Raw genomic sequence first — 7752 nt, 5'->3', positions numbered from 1 at the left:
AACTAAGTTGTTTTACACACATCAAGTTTTTTGGCGCCGTTGCCAGGGAACGGTTCTAAATTAGCATTAAATTCTATTTTTATCAATCCTTTGTGTAAGCATTCTGTTACATAGAGTTAATTCTTAGGTAATCTAGTAATTAGAATAAGTTTTAATAAAAATCCGTTTTAATAAGCAATTAAAAAGTTTTTCTGTTTTTGCCTTGTACTCGGCGAGTCCATCGCTGTTCACAGTTTTAATTTTTATTTTATTTTTGTTCTTTTTACATGTATTTTTTTTTGTTTTGTTTACAGTTGTTTCATGACCCGAGGATCTGATACACCTCTAGTCCCTCCTCTCGAAGACCCGGAATCCGCACTAAGGAGGAGAAAAGGAAAAACCGTTGGAGAATCCGCTTCTTCAAAGAATTCGCGACTAAAGAACCTCAAGTCTGTTTTCAGCAAGAAGAAGAGCAGGAAATCAGGAGCATCTAGGGCCTCTTTGACAATCGAAGACCCAATTAAAGAAGACACCGAATACGAGACCGAAGAAGAAGAACCTACATACGAGCACGAATCCGACTTTGATGACGATTTAGCTATCACTATGGCTAATATTGATGAAGTCCCCATTGGGGAATGGAAGAAGAGGATGCGCGATGACATTTGTCTGGGACTTGTGCAGCCCGCAATTCCCGGTACCACTACTTTCGAACTAAAGGGTCATATCCTCGCTCAACTCAAGGAGATTCCTTTCTATGGAAAAGACCACGAAGATGCCTATAAGCACTTGGATGAAGTAAATGATGTGGCTAACTATTTTAACGTACCAAATGTACCACGCGAGACCCAGCTACTTCGCATGCTTCCAGTCACATTCAAGGTTGCTGCAAAGGATTGGCTCAAGTCACTTCCTCTTGGGTCGGTCACCACATGGGCTAAGATGAAAGAGGAGTTTATAGACCACTTTTGTCTGCCTTCCAAAATAGCCAAGCTAAAGAAAGCCATTTCCAACTTCGAGCAACAACCCGGAGAGTCCCTTTATGAAGCGTGGGAAAGGTACAAAGGTCTTCTTAGAAATTGCCCACACCATGACCTTATGGAGTCAATGTCACTACAAGGCAATTGCTCGAATCGCAAGGACTACTCACAAAGAAGGCACCCCCAGTAATCAAGGAATTAATTGAAGAATTCTCTAAGCATGCTAGAGAATACCACAACCCAAGAAATGAAGTAAGTCGGGGGGTAGTGAACTCGGCCAATGATGGCATGGCGGCGGTGATAGCTAAGCTCGAAAGTTTAGATAGAAGGATGACAAAAATGGATCAAACAATCCATGCTATTCGAGTTGGATGCGAGAATTGTAGAGGGCCTCATATCACAAAGGATTGTGACTTGGATGAAAATGGAAACAAGAAAGCTCAAGTGTTCTTCTCAAGCAGCGATCGATACGACGAGAATTGGTGGAAACCGAAGAAGGAATGGCTCCCGTATGAAGAATATAAAAAGGCGAAGGAGGAGAAATACAAGCAGAAGGAGAGGGGTTTTTATCAAAAGGAAGAACCGGTTATGGAAAAGAAAGTCGATTTAGAAGAAATGTTCACTAGGTTTATAGCCGCGTCCGAAAAAAGACACAATGATCATGATGTTGCAATTCAAGAGATCAGAAATTTGCTAAGGAATCAGCAAGCATCTATTCTCAACATTGAGAAACAGCTAGGACAACTTGCACATCAAGTGAACGAGAGAAGACTGGGCCAACTTCCAAGTAAAACCGAGAATAATCCGAGAATGGAGAATGTGAACGCTGTGACTTCCAGCTATGGATAAATTTTGACACCTGCACAGAAGATCTTCAAGGAGCATACATAAAAGACAGAAGAGTCAGATCCAGCTAAACCCGACCAGAGTCGCCGAATCCCTCAAATGGACTCGACGAGTCCATGCCCCGATGACAAATTTGTTGTTTCCTTAAGGCCTTACAACCCTCCTTTGCCATTCCCAATCAGAGCCATACCTGAGGTAAAGGTCAGAGCATATAGAGCTTTCATGGAGCATGTTAGAGCCCTTCAAGTCAACATTCCATTTGTGGAAACAATGCTTCAAACACCCAAGTATTTTAACTTGCTAAAGGGTCTCTTTGCTGCTAGAAAAGATTTAGCTGAAGTCGCGGAGATAGTATTGAGTGAGCTACCAGAAAAGAAGGGCGATCCGGGAAGCATCATAATTCCTTGTCAATTTGGAAATGTACTTGCTACTAAAGCATTGACCGATTCGGGTGCAAGTATTAATTTAATGTCTTTTTCTTTCTTCAAGAAGCTATATTTACTGGAGCCAAGGCCTGTGAATATGAAGATCCATTTGGCGGATAAGAAGATTATTTTTCCAAGAGGTATTTGTGAAGATCTCCTCATTAAGGTCGATAAATTCATATTCCCCATGGACTTTGTGGTACTTGATATGGAAGAAGACCCCGAAATTCCAATTATTTTGGGAAGATCATTTTTGAATACCGCATGCGCATTGATAGATGTATGTGAGTCCACACTCACATTGAGGGTAGGAGATGAGTCAGCAGTTTTTAAAGCTATACCAGAGATTAAGCAAGAAGAAGGAAGAGAAGAAGAAGTCTCATTCATTAATTTGGATGATGAGATTTTACAAAAAGAACTTGCACTCTTGCAAGAAGAAGATCCAAGTAGGTTCTTGCTATCTTCTGGAGGAATTGATGATATTGAAAAAGACTTGGTAGAAATGGAGAAGCTGCTGAAGGAAACTGAATCAGAAACCACAGTGGGATGTGAGGAATACGATCCGACTCGTCGATTTGCTTTCATGGACTCGACGAGTCCATTCGAAAATCTCAGCAACATGGACGATTTGGATCTGCTTGTTACCAGCTCCCTACATGTTCTAGATATGGAGATTTTCCCTAATTCTTTAGAAGATCAAGTAGTAGAAGGAGGATTAGATGGTGATTTTCAACACGTTCAAGTAGCATGCCTTGACACAATATTGCAAGATGATGAAGACAATCCACTTGAAGAGGAGGAAAGCTTTAGAGAGGAGGAAAATGAAAGGAGAGATGATGCTGATCAACCATTCATTACCAAGCCTTGAGCCCGAGTTTTCACCAACTATGAAGTAATGAAGATTAAAGAAGGAGAGGTGCAAGAGAAGGTGCAAAAGAATGGGGTAAAGAAGAAAAAGATGAGGAAAAGGGAAATTCATGTAGCTGAGGATGATGCTACAAGGAAAAAAGAGAGAAGAATTAAGACGGGCTTACAAGAAGAAGATACACGCTTACAAGACAAAGTACAAACCACAAAAGATTAGGCGTGCATTCCTGATGCAGGAAAATGAAGAAACGTAGAGGGGAAGGAGTCCAGCTAACGACTCCTTAAAAAGAAGCGCTTGGCGGGAGGCAACCCGTTATTAGAGTTTGCTTTCTTTTATCTTTCTTGTTTTGGTTTGATTTTCATTTTTAGGATTTTATTGTCTTCTAAATCATCAGACATGACTGTTTGAGAGTGCGTATGGACTAAGTGTGGGGTGGAATAAATTTTTAATGACAAAATGGTATATTTTCAGAATTGTTTGCAAGTGACTCAACGAGTCTAACCCTGACTCGACGAGTCTCTTCCGATTCCAGATGAGTTTGAATTCGCGACCAGACTCGCCGAGTCTGACCCTAACTCGACGAGTCGATTTTATTTACAGAAAAAAATTTAATTTAAAATGATTTTTACAACCAGTAAAACTAGGGTTTTTAACCCTAAAGAGATCATTTTCCCCCATTACTCGACGTGCGCCTCCCTTGCTCTCTCTCTCTCAAGCATTCATCAAGTTCTACATCTTTTCTTAAAAATTCTTGAATTCTATCAACAAAGGTACTTAATCTCTTCCATAATTCGTTTAAAGTTATGATTTTTAGATGATATAGGGTGTCAATTTCATAGAACACCCGATTTTGAAGTTTAGTGAATTTTTAGGGTTATGATTTAGTATTAATTATGTTGTTTTGGATGATTATTTTTGTTTTAATACATCTTTGAAACATCCACGCACAAAACCCTTGAGAAAAAATTCAATTTTTATGGTCGAATTTCGATCGACCTGTCGACTGACTCGCGCAGTTCATACGACTCGCCGAGTTGTTCATGGACTCGACGAGTCATGTCGGGGACCCAGGTGGAATCTGTTTTGATGATTTTCTATGTTTTCTGGGTTGTGTGTTCTTTGTTTTGCAGGGACAATGTTTTCAAGGGGACAGAGCTCAAGTGGACATCAAGGAGATTTTCCTTAGTTTAATTTCCCTTGAATTGAATCTGCTTCAACAATGATAAGATGGAAGAAGAAGCTGGCTGAGGTAAGAAAGAAAGAGGTTTATGTACCAAATAGGGTTGATTGGGATTGGTTGAAGAATGTCCGGTATGAAGAGGAGTTGACACCCTACCTTTTGAAGGAATTCACGTACGAGGGGGAGTCAATCATTTGTGATGGATGGAGCCGGGTTTTTAGAATTCAAGAGTCGGTGTATCGGGAACTTTGCTGGGAATTTTTCTCCACGGTGTCTTTCCGAGGAGAAGATGATTGTTACCACCCCGTGAGTTTTAGTTATTGCCTTGGGGGCGAGTTCCATCAATGTTCGGTCATTGATTTGGCATGCCGATTGGGGATTTACGACCGACCATTGGTTACTACTGTTATTTTTCGCGCCTTCTTGGAACAATCTCATAAGGTGTTCCCCGATGGTGTTACGAGTACGGGTTGGTGGAACACAATTGCCAACAAATTCTGAAGTCGGCCCAAGAAGGAAGTATTAGTCACCCACACACCGTCTCATTCACCGCCTTATCTTCACCACCATCAATCAACGAAAGGACGACGACAAGGTTTCTAACCTTGACGTCTTTTACCTTTGGAGTATTATCACGCCCGACACCTTTTGCAAAATTCCGTGGTGTTTGGCTTCTTATTTGTTGGAGGGTGCGGTCAAGGATCGCAAAACCTCCAAAATTAATGGTGGCATGTTCGTGACCTGGCTAGCCAACTCATTTGGGTTGATGACCCGTGGTGCATGGAACTTGATGACGATGATTCCTACCCCTCCCTTTAATCCTATTCTTTTTCGGAGGGCACGAATTATTGAGGATTATGGCGGTGGTCATTATGCTATCCCGCATGATAATCCGGTGGTTGGTCCCGAGGCACCGGGAAGGAGGGTTAGATCGAGACGTGAAACAGGACGTGGAGGAGGAACCGCCGGTGATTCTGGTGGACAATGAAGAAGTACCAATGTATTGGTACAATGTTGAGATGAGGCGGTTACAAGATCAAATGGCGAGGGGCATCAATTTTAGCAATGAATCCCATGTGCGACTTTTTGACCATTTCCATATTCCGCACATTGATGGGGGTAACTTCCCCTACATACCATCGTGGGATGAGATCATTAATGGAACAATTTTCAATTTCTTTTTGTTTTGTTTGGTGTGTTTGAATTTTTAGTTAAGACTTTTATTTTTATGCTTAATGTTTTATTTGTCTTGTGTACTTTCAGATTTTGGAATGCTTGCATAAAGGGTCTAGAGTTTGAGAAAGAAAGGAATGGAAAAAGAGTGGAAAAGAGTCAAGAAAGGGAGGAGTTTAGAGTTAAGGTGTCGAGTCCTGTCCTAAGGGACATGAGTGAATAAGTCTAAAAATTAAGAGAAGTTCTTGAGATTCATCAAAAGCTGGGGCAAGTGCAAAATGTTCATTTTTCCACCCAGTGGTTGACTCGCCGAGTGCAATTAACGGACTCGACGAGTCGCTTTATATTTTCACACTTTCGAGGCTTTCCGCGACTATACTTGACGAGTCATTTATATAACTCGACGAGTCACTTATTGTTACATCGAGAAGACTATTGATTCGATGTTGCTAAACATACTACTTGACCACTTGTTCTTCCCGATCAATTCCAGAAGGTTTTACATTATTTTTCTTGCATATTTGGAACTGCCCACATATGATTTGATGCCCTAGACGTGGATGAGTTGTTTCCATGTCTAAAGTCAATTGAACATGGAGTTGAAGAATAGAGATATCGACCTAGCGACTGCTACCCCAGGGGAGTTTGTTCTAATTCTCTCTACATTTCATGTTTTTACATTTCATGCATAACATGCAATGAGGATATTGCATAAATTAAGTGTGGGGTAGGGGTTGATGTCGTCCTAGTAAATGTAGAATCTTAATTTAGGTTAATTTTTAAAATTGTTGCATACCAAAAATGTGACTTAGGGATTAATTTAGAAAATTTTGGTAAAAAGTAAGTAGGATTCCATGTTAGAGTTGTGTTGATGATTGCATGAAGACCCAAATGTTTAGTTGAGCCTATATACGTTCTAGTGCATTTGTGGCTTCCTTATTCCAGTGAAATCATGGGACAAAAACACGACCTCGCTCAGCCCGAAGGATGCAATATGTTTAGCATCGTGTACCAGAAATGTATCCAGGAAAATTATTATCGTTATCCAATAAAGGTTGAAGTTGAGCGCCCCTGCTTAAGCATGTAGGATTTTGAGTGAAAAAAGTGAGGTACATGTTGAGAAAAAAAAAAGAGAGAGAATTGCAAGAAAAGTTTGAAGAATTTTGGAGCAACTAAAGTGAAGATGAAAAGATCAAGATTCCAAGAGTTCAAAATTTGAAGATACCAAAAATCAAACAACAAGGTGGTGAATTCAAAGAAATCAAAGATCAAATGCCAATGAAATGAAGAATTCCAAAGAGCTCCAATGTGGTATCATAAATTGTAATTCTAGATTATGTATGCTTGGGTTGCTCAACCAAAAATACCTGGAGGATAGGAGTTTTTCTGCGGATGGATTCGGAGGGATGCATAAAATGAGCATTGTTCGGGATAAGTGGGCGAATGTTTATGATGTGTGCAAACTCACTTAGTTTTAAACCTACTTTTAATTATCAAATAACACACAAAAGGGAGTGAACCTATCAATTGTGGTATAGCTAAATAAGCAGGGTATCGATCATAAGGAACGGTAAATTATAATTAAAAACTAATTTTATCTAAGTTAATTAATAAGTAGGGGTTTTCTCTAGTTTTACAAGACTAGAAACTTACTAACTATTACTAATTTAAGAACTAGAAAATAAAGACTTAACTAGATTCAATAATTGGAAAGGAACTTCTGTTTAGCTCAACTTGGTTGGTTCTATGGTTGATTTCAAGGCAATGGTGCAATGGATTAATTCTTTCGTTGGTTACCGATTCACGTGATTAGATTCGTATTCACTACCCTAATCCTTAGCAAATAAACTAACTTAACAGTGGTCAATTGTCTAATTTAATTAAATTCACTAGATTAATTATTCGGGTTAAGTTAGACTTGCAATAGTTAACTAATTTATTCTTTTAATTAACTTCTTGTTTGATGGTCATCTTACAAGCTTGCACATGGATTTACTCAATTTTCTTATTAATTCTAGTTTCATATTCATTAATCCTAGACATATGGCATAGTGATCACATAGCATATGAGGTTAATAATCAATAGATGTTCATGCTAATCAATTATCTTCCTATTAATAGAAAATCAATTATTATTCACACATAAGGTTCTTTAGCAAGCTAAAATAACAAAAATTCACCAACTTAGAATTAATCCTACCAATCAATCAAACCATATTGTCAACTTTGTATCCCCAAACAGAAGTCTAAAGGTTTTAGCTCATAATTGAAGTAAATAACAGCAAACAAACAAAGTCAAAT

General features: G+C 39.2%; 1 non-coding gene across 1 annotated transcript; it reads right to left on the bottom strand.

Annotated features, from left to right (window-relative positions):
• Positions 1-969: 969 nt before the first annotated feature.
• LOC145060867 (small nucleolar RNA R71) lies at positions 970-1076 on the bottom strand. The gene has a single exon (XR_013687049.1). It is a non-coding gene; the product is annotated as a small nucleolar RNA R71 (small nucleolar RNA).
• Between the last annotated feature and the right edge of the window lie 6676 nt (positions 1077-7752).

This window comes from Lactuca serriola, chromosome 6 (assembly GCF_051521515.1).
Source record: "Lactuca serriola cultivar US96UC23 chromosome 6, Lser_US96UC23_V15, whole genome shotgun sequence".
NCBI classification, from domain to species: domain Eukaryota; kingdom Viridiplantae; phylum Streptophyta; class Magnoliopsida; order Asterales; family Asteraceae; genus Lactuca; species Lactuca serriola.
This window is presented reverse-complemented; position numbering and strand designations above follow the sequence as displayed.